Here is a 15,342-nt window from a genome sequence, read left to right on the forward strand (position 1 = left end):
TGGTGCAGTACGAAGGTACAGGCACCATTCAGTGTCTCAAAACTCATTGATATTTTGTATCTGTATTTTGTTTAATCTGTACAAAGGCTATGGGAGTTAAGCAGCTGCTTCCATTAGCTTTATATTTGCCATACTGGAAAACTAATGAGTGTAATTGCTAAAACTTTAAAGGTTTCTACCGTATCTTCCAGTAGATTCAGGGCTCAGTCCAGCTGGTTGAGCTTCATAAGGCATTCTTCCATAACCTACAGTGGAGGAGAAAGATGGACACAGTAGACAAATGATAAAAGGTTCATGGGAGGAACTTTTAGTGTGAGACGAGGTAAACAGCAACTGAGACAACAGAGGTATTCACTCACCATATTTACCGGCTGTATTTCCATTATTGCCAAGACCAACAAGTTGCCCACCATTCTGAAGACCTCCATATCCTGAGCAGAGATGAAGCAAAAACTGTATAAACAATCACATGACCTCTGATCGCTCAAGACAGGAGGAATCGAGGCAAAGAGTTCAGACACAAGCTGCACATGACTGGATTTATTCTAAATGGGCTGGACAGTCACATTTGTGGAAAGTTAACATTTTGGTGCATCTAACAAACACAAGTCAAATTGAACCGTGCAACAGTAACATGGACGTACCATACTTTCCGGCAGTTCCTGCGCTGAGGGGCTGTCCACCAAACTGTAAACCACCAATGCCTACATCAGAGTGAGGAAAGCAGTGAGTCGGTTGGCAAATGAACAATGAGAAAAGGAACTTGGTTTAAGGATTTTACATTTCTGTCCATCACGGTGGGTAGAGTTTTATTAATGAGAAACTCGTCAAGCCATGAACACAGCTCCCTTCTCCTTTTAAAGTTTCACTATGTTGTAGTGATTTGTGTAGTGAGTGTGACCATGGAGGACTCACCGTACTTGGCGTTTGATTTCTTTGCATCCATTCCCAGTGTCTGGCCACCAAAAGGCAAACCACCCATTCCTATAACATTGGAAGACGTTTTGGTTCTTGTGCGTTGCTTTAAAAATGTTCACGATACTGTAATGGTGTATGTATGCTCATCATTTCTAAAAAGACAGTATTTTTCATTTACTGTTAGTAATGATTTGAATGTGTTAAATTATACATACCACCATACATGCTGCTGAATTTGCCGTTTGGACCCAGGCCGGCAGACTGAGGCTCAAACTGACTAATTCCTGCAAAAACAAGGAACAGTTGGTGCATCACATCTGTTCATTTTTACACCTCAAAATGCCTTTACTCATACTTTATTCTGATCTGTGTGAAGTACATAAAATGGAAATGAAGATGAATATGCTAACATGCATTTTAACATCATGTTTTTTTGTTTTGTATAATAATAAGTATGGAAGCATCCACAGTCATTTTTTTCCGCCAGGAGCATTTTTCTGAGCTGACCTGCCTGAACAGTTTCACTTTAGTTTCTAACCACTTAAAATCTACAGGTCACAAATGATTTCAAGTGTGGCATGGTCTTACCATCCAGTCCAACAGGAACTACTGGAGCTCCATTGTAAGGAATCTGTTTGGCACCACCTGTAAAATCAGCAGCAAATCACAGATTTGATGTTTCACCATGCACAAATATCTGGTCTAATTTCTTGCACTCCTGTCTCAGACTTCTCTTCAAATAATCGTCTCCGTTAAACTACTGTATGTCATACCTGATTTGGCATCAGTGGGTGCACCCTGGCCAAGACCTGGGGAAAGAAGACGCAGTGGCTTTTACTCTGATTCTATGAAACATACTATTGTCAAGTTAAAATTTATGTGATTCCTCTTACTTGCGTAGTCAGGCTGTACACCGGCACCGTAGCCATTTCCATTTCCATACCCTGCAAAGAAAAGACACCATGAACTACCTCAGTGCACAGAACCAAGTGTGAGGTCAGGAATGTAGCTATATGAATAAATAATATCATTATAGATGTATTGTATTTTATGTAATCCATTGATTTTGTACTTTAACAACATTGAAGCCTACCTGATTTGGATTTGCCTGCTTCAACCACACCTGGATGTCCTAAGATGGAAATGGCAGAACGGTTTTAGGCATCCAACACCTCAATTCACAACACTACAGCAGACCTGCCTGACTGATTCAGTTTAAAGCCAACTTCTAGTGTATATTTTTAAAGCGCACCTCCATATGAGTTTCCATTTCCAAATCCAGCACCAAGATACGCTCCTTGTCCATAACCTGAAAGCAAAGACATTCTGAAAATGAATCCCACATGTGTAAATAAAATTATTTCTGTGCCTTTTTTTGGGATGAATTTCTCACAATGGGGAAAATCCACTCACCAGGCAGCTTAGGGTTCCCTGCATAAGGATATCTACCTGAACATGTAAAACAAAAAGGAACATTTAAATATCCTTGGAAGTGAAAGACAAAGGAAATGTCACAGCACATGCTTCACTGTATGTTTATACTCTATTTGTAGTAAATATTACCTGCTCCATATCCATTGCTGAGGCTGGGGCCAGTGAAGCCTCCGACTCCTTGACCTTTGGATAAACAGATAAATACAGTCTTCACCTCTACATTTACATCATGGAAAAGTAAATAAAAGAAATATATATATATATATACACACTATACAGTTAAATAAATGAATAGTTACTAGGTCATGGTTGTAAAAGAGATTTTTTTTTATCTCAAGCAAATTGCCTGGTAAAATAAAGGTAAAATAAATAAAATAAAAACTAGGTCAAAATAAATCTTAGTTACATTATGCTTTTTATTTTTTGTCAACTCTTAGATCAGTTACATTTTTTTATTAAAGCCAGTGCTTCAAGGCGTAGCAGTCTGATGAGGCCAAAGGGAAGATATTATCTGCTGTTAATTATGTGTTATGTTGGACAAGTTTTCTAAATGAGCCTCTAACAAAGCCAAATACTGTTTGGTCTGAAGCCGAGTGTAAAAAGCACACAATAACTCATTTAGATGTCTCAGCAGCATAATCTGAAATTGTTTGGTGAAACAACACGAGGCACACATCATAATATAATAATCATAACCATGAAAGTTTGTTGTTTTCCCAGGTACCTGGTTTGTTTGATTTAGCTCCACCATTTGGATATCCTCCTCCTCCTGCACCGGCACCGTATCCTAAACAATGACATCATATCTGTTAAAACTGTTGTCAGGCCCTACATCATGCATCAATGGTGAGAATGAAAGATACAACAGATTTACCATTGGGTTTAGCACCATATCTAGTTGGACCTCCTGCTCCTGCTCCAGCTCCTGCTCCATAACCTCAAAACAAATGAAAGAATTATACAATTATACAATAAACTGTTGTGCATTTAACCGTGTTTGTTTTTGTGCCAGTGGATGCTCCAGCACCTGCAATATCACATTAAATGACAAAGAAAAGATTATGTGTACACCAAGTTTTCATCATCTGTCTGACTCAAATGCAAGACAGAGACCAAACAAATACAATAGGTGTTAGTTTAAAATCTGCTTTCTGCCTTCAGTGTCTCAGTGAAGCACTTAAAATCTGTCCCAAGTCTTGGCATAACACATTTTAGCAAGTCATTAAAACCACTGTATGGTAGTCACTGAGGTGCATACATTAAAATGTAATAGTCTCAGTTTACCTGGTCTTGGTATTTTCATCCATTGTCCATTTGGTACTCCAGATGGTCCACAGTCTAGAATAAACACGCATGTAAATATGTATTATAAACACAATTCAGGTATTCCTGGTGAAACACACAGATCCCTGGAAGTGGGGCATCATGTCAGGCTTCTCTGTGGCCCATTGTTCCTCAACAGCACAGAGATATTTACCGGGTTTGGTTGATTTGGCCCCCTGTCCCTTGGACACTGAAGCTCCCCCTCCGTTCACTAAAAGGCAGAAGAACAGAGCAAAAAAATAAATAAATCATGGCTTGGTTGGAAATGACCCACCTATTACATCGCCTTAAAATAATTTACACATGCAACATCATTTAATAAGGACTGATATCTTCAATTAAAGGGTAAACAAAAGACACAGTATAGCACATGCACCAAAGGCACCAACTGAAATGTATAAGGATTATTAGAAACAATAATTAGACATTATTAACAAAAAGTAGAAATATCACAAGAAACACAACTTAACATTCATATTAGTTAATTCTCAACCAGCTACAAACATTATTAGAATAGATTGACATTTGGGAAATTCCCTCAATCACTTTCTTGCTTCAAATGTATCCAGTTATCTTACTTTAGTGTAGCATAAAGACCTCAAGCAGGAGGGAAACAGCTAACCTTGGTTCTGCCTAAAAGTAACAAAATACACCTGCAGGCAGCTCTAACGTTCACTTAGTAACATGTTATATGTTTAGTTTGTTTCCAGTTGTTGTCAGTCTTTATGCAAAGCTAGGCAAATAGCTAACCACAGCTTTTCAGTACATTTTAACAGAGTTATATAATCTTAAATACCTTTCAACAAGAAAGTAAATAAGCACATTTCCCAAAAACATTACTTTCAAAGTGACATGTTGAATATAACAATGTTGGGTGAGAGTTTCAACAAGAAAACACCAAGAGATGAGCACATATCAACACAAGTTATTGGTCATCTGCTGACACAGCAGAGAAGAGCATGCAACACAAAAACATACACAAACATAAAAACTGTACAACTAAATGGTAAAAACCACGGGAACTGGCTAGAATTCACTCTCAAGTCGGGATTTCTCCATCTCTACTCATATTAACCCTATAGTATTTAAAATAGTATGGTATTTTAAATAGGCTACACTATAATGGGTTCACATAGTATTTGACGTAAATACATAATATAACATTTTGGATGTCACTAAGATTGTCGAAGCATTACTAAGTAAGTTCAAGTGATTTCTAGCCATAAACACAACATCATCTTTCAGTCTGATGAATCCTGTCAGACATCCCAGTGATCATAAAGCCCATAATTCACCAACAGACTGGAGTTAGGACAAACACAGATTTCAGTCGACATTTACACATGCAGTCCAACACGTTTCAAGACTTCGTTTACCAGCTGCCCCAGTTTCCCCTGTAGGGAGACCTTTGACCCCGAGGCTGACGGGTGCTGCCTCAGACTGACTCTTGATGTTTGCTTCTTCAGGTACAAGCTCAGGTGATCCCACAGCCAGCGCCTCTTCAGGGATGACGCTCCCTGCACCGTTAGCTGCCACTGTTTCAGGAACAGCTTTGGTTTTCACGGCTGTGGTGCTTTCAGGGACAGCATCTCCCTCACCGGTGCTGTCTACCCCAAACACAGCGTCTGGCTCTGCACCTTTTTGCTCAGGCACAGCACTTCCAGTCACATAACCTAGAGGCCATACATTGTAACAACATTTATATCCACATATCATTTTACGTAAATAATACTGTACCCATACGTTCATTCCTAAAAACAGAATGTAAACAAAAATCCGGGACATGAAATGTCCTTTCAACTCAGTGCTTTGGTCCAGGTGCATTTGCAGTAAAACTACAAATTCAAAAGCACCGTGTTATACAGCATTAAGCTGACAGACAATTGAGAGGCTACTCCCTTCTAGTGAGTAGAGAGAGAACTGAAGTGGCAGAAAGTTGACAGTCTACAGTCATAATATCATCTCATGTACTTTTCCATTAAAGCAGAAGTAAGCGGAATATTTGTGTTAATATAAGTCTTAAATAGTTCTATCTTCCGACAGAAATCACTTCTATAGAGTGTTTGGTCTGAAACACGGGTCTGTCAGTCACTCTGCTCTGCTGTAAGCCGAGGAGAAAACTTTCCTTGTATCCTACAACCTTTATCCAATGAGGAGAGAGAACGGCATAAAGGGGCGGTCCTCTCTGTGTGTGCAGCCAAGGGATGCGCGTGAATGTGGTGACGTAGGGATGAGGACGGGGACTGCTAACTCCATCTGCTGACAAGAAGTTAGCCAAAACCACCGGATCACTTACTTCTGCTTTAATGAATTATAAAAAATGTAATTTTCTCCCAGTTGTGCACAGTGACACAAATGTACAGTGATTCACAATTAATTTTTAGATGAAAAATAAACTAGTACATCACTTGACATCATTCAGTATTGTTATAACTGCAAAGCATTTTGAGAAAGTTAAACCACACACACTGACACTCCATAGCACATATCAAAAGGTGCATATACCCATGTATCATTTCAGCATAAGTTTGCACAGGTTTTGGGGGTGGGGGTGCAGCAGTGAGGGAAGGGTGGGGAACTTGCCTTGAGGAAACACGGCTTCAGGCTCTGGTGCTGGGTGACTCTGGGGAACCACTTGTGCAGGTCCAGATGTGGCTGTCTTTGGACCCTTGCCCTGTGGACCCAGGGCTGCAGGCTCAGCTGTGGGCTCAAGTGCAAACTTTGGGTTGATGCCCTGAGCGAACGCTGGTGCTGGTGGCGGTGTAGCCAGAGGGATTAGAGGCATCTGTTTGTAGCTTTTTCCTTGTGGCACCGGCAAAGGCAGCTTCTGAAATCTGTCCTGTGTCACCATAACAAGGATACCACTGGTTGGGTCAGGGACAGCAGGCGCTGCACCTTGAGTTATTGCTTGTTGAGGTGCTGCACTTGACTGCTCAGGTGAGAGATCGCCACCTTTTAGGCCCATGCCATTGGAAGCAACTGCGCCTTTTGTACCCATCCCATTTGGCATCATGCCGTAACCTGAAAACCAGACACAGATGCAGATGTGAAACCGTAAACTATTTTAATTTGGAAACCACCACAGGCATAATTTACAACAGCCTACCGTTGCCCAGCGACTTAGTTCCTTCACTGGGGGGCACTGCTCCGACTCCTTTAGTAGTTTGTGGGTTTGCGCCTCTGCTTGGCCCTCCGTATCCTGCAATCCGTGTGTCACAAAGTGATTATAATGACACCGTCTCAGGCAGAGATAAACTGACCATCATAGAATTAACTCTGACGAATAAGATTCAGAAACCATGAAGAACTCTAACTTCAAATAAATTCAGATAGCTGGAGCTCACCATTCACTTTAGCCCCATATCCACCGAGTGCAGCACCATTTCTAACTCCATGACCTGGAGAGAAAATATGAAAAAAATCAAACTGTAGTCTAAATTACCTTTTATATTAATATTTATGAGGTGATAATTAAATGAAAACAGGTGAAAATTACTTTTATTTAGCATTTCTGTTTGTGATATCTGAAATAATAAGTTTTCACTGTAATATAAATTTTACAGGCCAGATTGAAATGAGACTGGAATTCAGAAAAAAGTAAAGAGATGTATTGCACTTCTGTACCAAAACGAAATGCAAGCTACAGGGCCTCTTTTTAATAATTAATAGCTAAATGACAAGTATAATATTTCTGTTAAATAATATATATTTTGACACTAACAAACACATTACTCATATTCCTGAAAAGAAATACAATAATGTGCACTGTATTTCACTTGTTATAGTTTTAAGTATTGACAGTTCCAATATAATGATAGTAAACCAATCATTACTTTATGTAAGGTGCATATTAGTAACAGGATGTACCGTTGGGTTTGGGTGCATATCCATTGGGAACACCAGCTCCAGCTGCAGCTCCATAACCTCAGGTCAAAACACAATATTACATAAATACCATGACACTAAACCACAGTTTTCATTCAACAAAATCAGACATCTATTACCATTGGGTTTATTTCCATATCCATTGGGGACAGCTCCATTTCCATAACCTAGAGAGAAAATTACTCATCAAAGAAAGATCTACACCTCACTTCCTATTTACAATTTAAGCTTGTGGTATGTTTGAAATAAAAAGTAGTACCTGGTTGGGGTCTCATTCCAGCTCCTCTGTTGGCTCCATAACCTGTAGGACATTCATAGATTTATCATTTTATTTATTTTATCAATTTATTATTTGATTCAGATACAACAACATTTGCCCGTTTCAGGACAATAAAGAATTCACTTAGATACTGTATAAGTTTGAATCAAAAAATGAAAAGAGAAGAGTAGGTCTCACCATTGACTTTGGCACCATACCCATTTGGGAAGTTGCCATACCCTAAAAAAAAAAAAAAGAAAGAAAAAAGAAAAAGACAGTTAAAATCATCAGGTTGCCTAAGAATCTCATCTTACAAGAAAAGTAACATGTTTTAACAAAATAATAATATGTGATTGATTGTGATGTTGCTCTTACCTGGTTTTGCTGGCTTGCTAGCTCCACCACTTGGGTGTCCATACCCTAAAAGTTACATGGATAGATAAAATAATATTAAACTTACTATAAATGTAATAGTAAGTAACAACAACAATTCTTGCATGTTGACCCACCATTTGGCCTGGCACCATTCCCATTAGGGGCCCTGGCTCCTGCATAACCTGTACATTTAACAACAACATGATTTCAGATGCTTCTAATAGTTTCCCTTTCCTGCATGCAATTTTATTACGTTTTATGTTATATAATATTTATGAATTTACCATTGGCTTTTGCACCTTGTCCATTGGACACACCAGCTGCACCACTGTAGCCTGAAATGATCAAATCAGTCCAGGGAATTGTACAGAAGGCCATGTCATCTCAAAATATGAAAACAACCAGAATCATATATTTTCAATAAACAGTGGAGATATTCCTACCTTGCTTCGGTCCCTTCATTCCTCCATTTCCATACTGAGGTCCAAGACCCAAACCTGCATGGCCATAGCCGCCATTGTACCCTGTGAATAGAGTGTACACATATTAATATAAAGCATTTATGATGTATTCACCACAGTATCCCCTAAGTGAAATCAATGCTGTATGACTCACCTCCCATGGGCTGAGCTCCATAACCATTAAAACCGTTACCGCCATATGCTGGAGGAACAGATTAAGACCGTTATTAATGGTGTTTTAGGAGGTGACCTCAGTTCTGTGCCATAACTTTCACTCACCTTTCCCTTGATTCCTGGCAAGCTGAGGTACTCCAAGACCTCTAGAGGGTCCCATTCCTGCCCCTGGACCTTAAATCATTGGAGGACAGATGTATCAATTGTGTGTCAAAATGAATGTTTGACGAGAAATACAAGAAAGCAGCAGAGGATGAATTACCTGCCCCATAATTTGGTTGGCCATATCCCTTCACGGGTTTATTTCCAGCTCCTCCCTGTCCTTTTGAATACACAGACAAGCTTATGTTTCATATAGTAAAACAAAAGAACATGTTTTATACCTCAGGCTGCCCATTGCCATATCTCACCATTTGGTCTTGCTCCATTACCATTGGATGGGCCACCCGCAACACCTTGACCTGGAGGTAAATTAGGAAAGATGTGATACAACGGCTCACACTTGTTTATTAAAATGTGTTTTAAAGTTTGGTTTTTGCATACATTACCATTCGTTTTAGCCACATTTACATTAGGTACTCTGGCTCCAGCTGCAGCACCATAACCTGACAGACAGAGCTTTTAATTAATACAGCACTATAGGAACTCGCTACAGCATGGCGCTCTTCATAAATGTGCATCTGTTTGTGTTAGTATATATTTATCATTAATTTCATTATTAATCTGAATCAATAAACACAGATATAGTATGAAAATGGAGGAGCTACCGTTGCCTTTTGTTGCATGTCCATTATGCGCAGCAGCTGCAGCACCATTGCCTGTAGAGACAACAGACAAAATGTTTTCTATCTCTGCTCATCAGATTTAATAGTGAAAAACAAAACTTCACATAAATGCCTCAGCTTAATTAATTCTCTAAGGTTTATTTGTGCTGCTTGGTATTTTGAGATACTACAAATTAAGGGGTATTGCTTTCCATAATATATTGAACAGAGAATAATTATCAGTATTCACTCACCACTGGGTTTACGTCCATTTCCACCAAGAACACCAGCTGCAGGACCATAACCTAAAAGCCAGTGAGGGCCAGATAAAACCAAGACACTCATTAGCTCATTAGATCTAGTTTTTGGGAGTCTTATAAAAAAGCTGAAACTGTGGACTTACCATTCAGATGGCCTCTGTTTCCATTTGGTGCAACAGCAGAAGGGACTCCATAACCTGAAGATTAAAGAGACTGTATGAGTTTAAATTCAACAGACAACAAGTCTATTTCTGTGAATGTGACGCTAACTAATAAATCACATCACATAGGAAGCATGATTGTCCTCAACTAAAATATCTTTTAGTACATCATCAAATGTAAAATACCGTTGCCTTTTGTTCCTTGTCCACCATATCCACCAGCTTGAGCACCGTAGCCTGTAACATAATGAATATTTAAACTGAACAGTGTTGTGTCTCAGTGCACTTGTGAGTGTAGTACGGATGTGTTCAAAGCATCATACCGTTGCCTTTCAGTTGTTGCCCACTGGCTGGGCCGCCCTGAACACCGTATCCATTGGACTTAGCTCCATTTCCACCGGGTAAAACTGCTGGATTTCCTCCTGGATTAGATTAGATAGTTAAATACAATGCATGAAGAGATACAGGTTAGTGGGGAAAAAGTGACACATTTTGAAACTGTAAAACATTCTGCAACCAACTTTTAACATCTACTTTTTAAGCCTTTTGTTTGAGCATTAGCTTGAAACACATGCAGGAAAATCTTTATGTTGTAGACATCTGTTGCCTTTCTGGACTCATCAATGAGTTTTCTTTTGTCTGAGCTGAGGTTTTATGAGGATTTATGTCCACCTACCCTGTGGTTTCCCACCCTGTCCATTCGTCACACCAGCTGCTGCTCCATAGCCTTGGAAAACAAAATGCTAAATCGTTATATCCACCATATGATCTGATGATTTGCTTTAAAGTGATTACAGGTACACAGTAAACATACCTTTCATCCCTCCTCCATTGGTCGCACCAGCTGCTGCTCCATATCCTTATTGAGACATGTGGTAAGGAGAAGTTATGCAACGATAATGTGCTGAATTTGTACGATAGTTATGTGAAAACAGATTTACCATTAGATTTTGCTCCATTTGCACTTGAAACTCCAACTCCTGGCCCATAACCTGAATGCAACATTATCAAAATTACTCAAATAAGATCAAACTGTATGCATTTTTATGTAATATTCACCCTCTGTAATCACTGACCTACTCCTTTTGTTGGGTATCTACCATATCCATTTTGTACACCCATTCCATGGCCCACACCTAAAAGAAAGAAATAAGAAAACCTCAAAATCATAGTAACAGTTGAGTTCAGGGCTGTTTAGAATAAGATATGCTGTTAACTTACCTTTTGATGGCATCAGCATTCTTCCTACGCCTCCACCATTTTGGGGTATCCTTCCTAAAAAATAAAAGACATGACACTAAAGTTTTGGTGTGTGTCAGCCTTCCACAACTGCAATACTAATGCATATTTGATAGACAGAAAGAGCATAAGAGTTAGGAATATGATGGATTCACCATGAGGTTGTGGCCCTTGTCCATTGGATACTCCAGAAGCAGCACCGTAACCTTCAACACAACATATGTGATGTAAGACTACTGCCAGGTCACTATGGTACAAATTCAATTGTGCTAATAAATGTGATGAGATCAAACATGTTGCTGTTAAAAATATGATCTGTTCTTCAGCTTTTATGATTTTAACTCACACATCTCATCACTCATCTATGAATAACTGGGGAGGGTCTTCCCTTTAAAGAAATTAATCATCAAGTTCAATCATAAATTTTAATTGTCATCAGGATTTTATACAAGATACAAGTGGAAGAAAGGTGTACGCATAAGTACATAACTCCAGACTTGGGGTATGGTTATATATTTTGGATTTTCTTTTAATTTATCATCATCATTCTTATAATTTGGAAATGTGTTTTATTCAGTAACAGTAGCAGCCAGTTCACCTCGACACTTTGAATTCAAAACTGAGCTAGCAGTAATATTGAACTTTGGATTGTTTTTCGAATTTTCGTTAGTATATTTACATTGCTTGCTTTAGTTAAATTTATTCTTGATGTTTAAATTGGAATATTCCACCTTAAAATGATCTCTGCCTTGCTCTATTTAAATTTGATGTATTTTTTAAAGTCAAGTTCAGCCTTGTCTGCTAACACCAGTAATTCCTTGAATTAGAATTACACATTAACTTTTATTAAATTGAGTTTGGTGATGAGTCTGGAGTGTGACTAACATTTTCAGGAGGACTGTCAGTGGAGTGACTGTATTCCAGCAGTAAAACCATTCTCTTCCCATCTCACAGAGGGATGTTAAATTTAGATGGCTGCTGCCACTGAAGCCAAGCTGCCTTTGATTTCACCAACCGAGACCGTCGGTTAAAGAGAAAACAGAATATACGGCTGCTTCGCATCATCGTAAGAAAAGCTGGGCGAAGGCCAACCACACGGAAGAGCTACACAGCTTGCGTTGCTAAGACTTCGGTTTAACATGATCGTTTGAAATTTGACAGGCAAACCCGACCATCAGAAAGACATTTGTCTCATCTCTCCTTCATCTCATCAGCAGGTTGTACTCTGACTCCACAAGACTGGAGCCTGAACTGTCACAGCATTTAAACACAATAATGCAGAAGATGTGAGCACAGTTTGTAAAAAGATATACATGTCATTTAGGGCAGAGATAAATCATTTGTGACTCAACACAGGACTAATTTTGCATAATTCATTTCCAGTATTAGAGTAGATGGTGTTTGAAGAGTACAAATCCAACGTTTCATCCAACTGACCACATAGTATATTTGAGATAAAAGCCATGTATTGAGTCTTACATAATTGAGTTGAATGCTGCAATTACACAGTATCACAGAGGATAAAAGAAAAGTGAGCACATACAGCAGACATTACTGTGGGATACTGTAAAGAAACCAACTCCAACAACAGATTTGAGAGAAAGAAAAACGATGCACATGGACACATTTTCAGACTTATATGGTTTGTTTTCTGACATAATTTCCTTTGAGAGAAGCTTTTCATCAAACACAGCAAGAAGGGAAATAATGTGAACCACAGGGGCTGAGACGGAGACGTTTAAAATTATGACTGATGTACAGAGACATAGATGGTCCCAGAAACAATAAACCTCACAGCTGAATTTATTATGGAAGAATTTAACCGTTTGGTTTACACTACTTCTGGATGAACTGTCCAATGTTTTTGTCACCTTTGTGTTTGCATTGACTCTAACAATGTCATTTTCTTTACATTTGGCAGCTTTTACATTAACTGACATTACTGATTCACGGCCTGAGTCATGAAAACTCATATATATATATATATTTTACAAAATACACCCCTATACAAAATAATTTAAATCTACACAACCGTCACAGCTTCACACAGCAGGGGCCTTGATCTCTGCACCTCAGACACTCACCACCTGTGTATGCCGTCTGCACCAGCCAAAGGATCACTGCACCCTGGAGTAGTAGTCGCCCCAACATGGTGGACCTGGAGCACACACACACACACACAAAAAAAAGCCCAAAATGTGTTTAGACCCAGCAGGAGAATGAGGCGGCTCGAAGCAGATGTTCCAGATTGGGCAACGTACCCTGAACGTGAGGGTCTAATATACACTCTGGTCTGAGCGGCCCCTCCTCTCACCACCTCGGCCTGTAGATGCTCCTGGTCTCCACACCCTCGCCCCCCCCCTCCTGTTGGGAGAGACACCCGAGGTGTACACACACACTAACTGAATAATTGGGCACTTAAAGCACATTAACACTGAAGAGAGAGACAGAGGAGCAAAGAGAGGGAGTTCACCAGATTGGACAGTGAGTGATGAACTGGTGCATCACAGCAGCCTCATAAAGGACGACGGTTGTTCTGCACTGATTTTTACAGACTAAGAACTCACCAGTCCCTGACCGTAAATATCCCCAACAGAGAATTCATCTATGTAGTATCAATATTCTGCTTCAAGCTGTTGGCCCTCATGATATTTGCCAGCACCTCCTTATGTCATGCAAGGCAGCAAAGCATTTATTAACAACATGTTCCCCTAGAGAGTGTGTGTACCTTAAATAAGCTTAAAAAATCAACTTAATGGTTAATATTAGCAGTCAGCCATGGAAAAACATATAGTACAGACTGGTTAACAAACAGAAACTGGGCCAAACCAGGCTAATAAATCACCCCAATGACTCCACCGGTGACAAAACAACACAAATACATACATGCGATGTCTAGGCAGCGGTTCATTCCAATATTGACTTTAAAGGAGAGTTTTTATAGGACGTTTTATGTATTTGAGTGTACTGAAATATTTAGCAAACTCATTACATGTGTGACTATATGTACAACCTGTCTGGCCTATACAGTCTGATTTGTGAATGGGTTTTATGACGTTGGTAACATGATGGAAACTGTGAGTGAGCTTCATCTTCTATTCACGCCTCTTTGAGCCCATAATGTCTCCATGGTCCCAGCCCATACACACACACACAGACACTGTTGGTGGATGAGAGTGGCCCCTTGTATATTTAAAGAAAAAAGCAGGTAAAAAAGAAAAGATATCTCACCTTTCACATAGATTCCTCACCTAAAGTCCAAATCCTCTTCTTATGGGGTCAAGGAGGGGTTAACGTCCCGCTCCCCGGCCCACCCAGACCTCTCACATACTTGGCTTCTCAACAAACTCACTCAGCACGTCTGATGCCACTGACAAACCATCTGTCTAACTTTTAGCCACATGGCAACAAATGCAGCTTTTGATTCATTACTGCTCCTCTGGATTCTCATGCATTTTTAGAAAAATATCTAAGCACACAATTAATATTTTAATATCTAATGGGAGAAAAACTAATTTTTGACTTGAACTGCACACAGTGAGGTCAGGAGGTCACTTGACGCCTCCAATATGTGTTAAGTTCCTCTAACTGTAAACTAGACGGACAATAACTTGTAAATTAAATGACGCAGGAAAAGATTACTTCCTGTTTAGTTGGTGACACTATGACAAGGACATGAACATAGGATGCAGATGTAATACTTTGTTTTAAAGCATGCATACACAACATCTACCATAAATATCATATTGAGGCGATTTTCTATACAACTGGAGTGTTTGATATTGGCATTTGTTGCATTGGGCACCTGTACAATCAGCACCATGTACTAAAACTATTTTAAACACACAGCTGTCATGATTTGATACAAGGCCAACCTGTGTCCATTCGTGTAATGAGACAGTTGTTACTGTTGAAGCTGTTTCTCACCGCTCCAGTGCTGTGGTTTGGCTTGAGCTGCTGGTCAGGATGTTAGTGTGTTGCTCTGTGTAACATGGAAAAAAATAAAAATAAAGAAAGAAAATGTGGGGGCTCAAGACCACAGAGCAACAACTGTTCAACAAGGATTCCCTGACTCCAAACAACCATGTC

Source organism: Trachurus trachurus (genome assembly GCF_905171665.1).
Source record: "Trachurus trachurus genome assembly, chromosome: 19".
Lineage (NCBI taxonomy): Eukaryota > Metazoa > Chordata > Actinopteri > Carangiformes > Carangidae > Trachurus > Trachurus trachurus.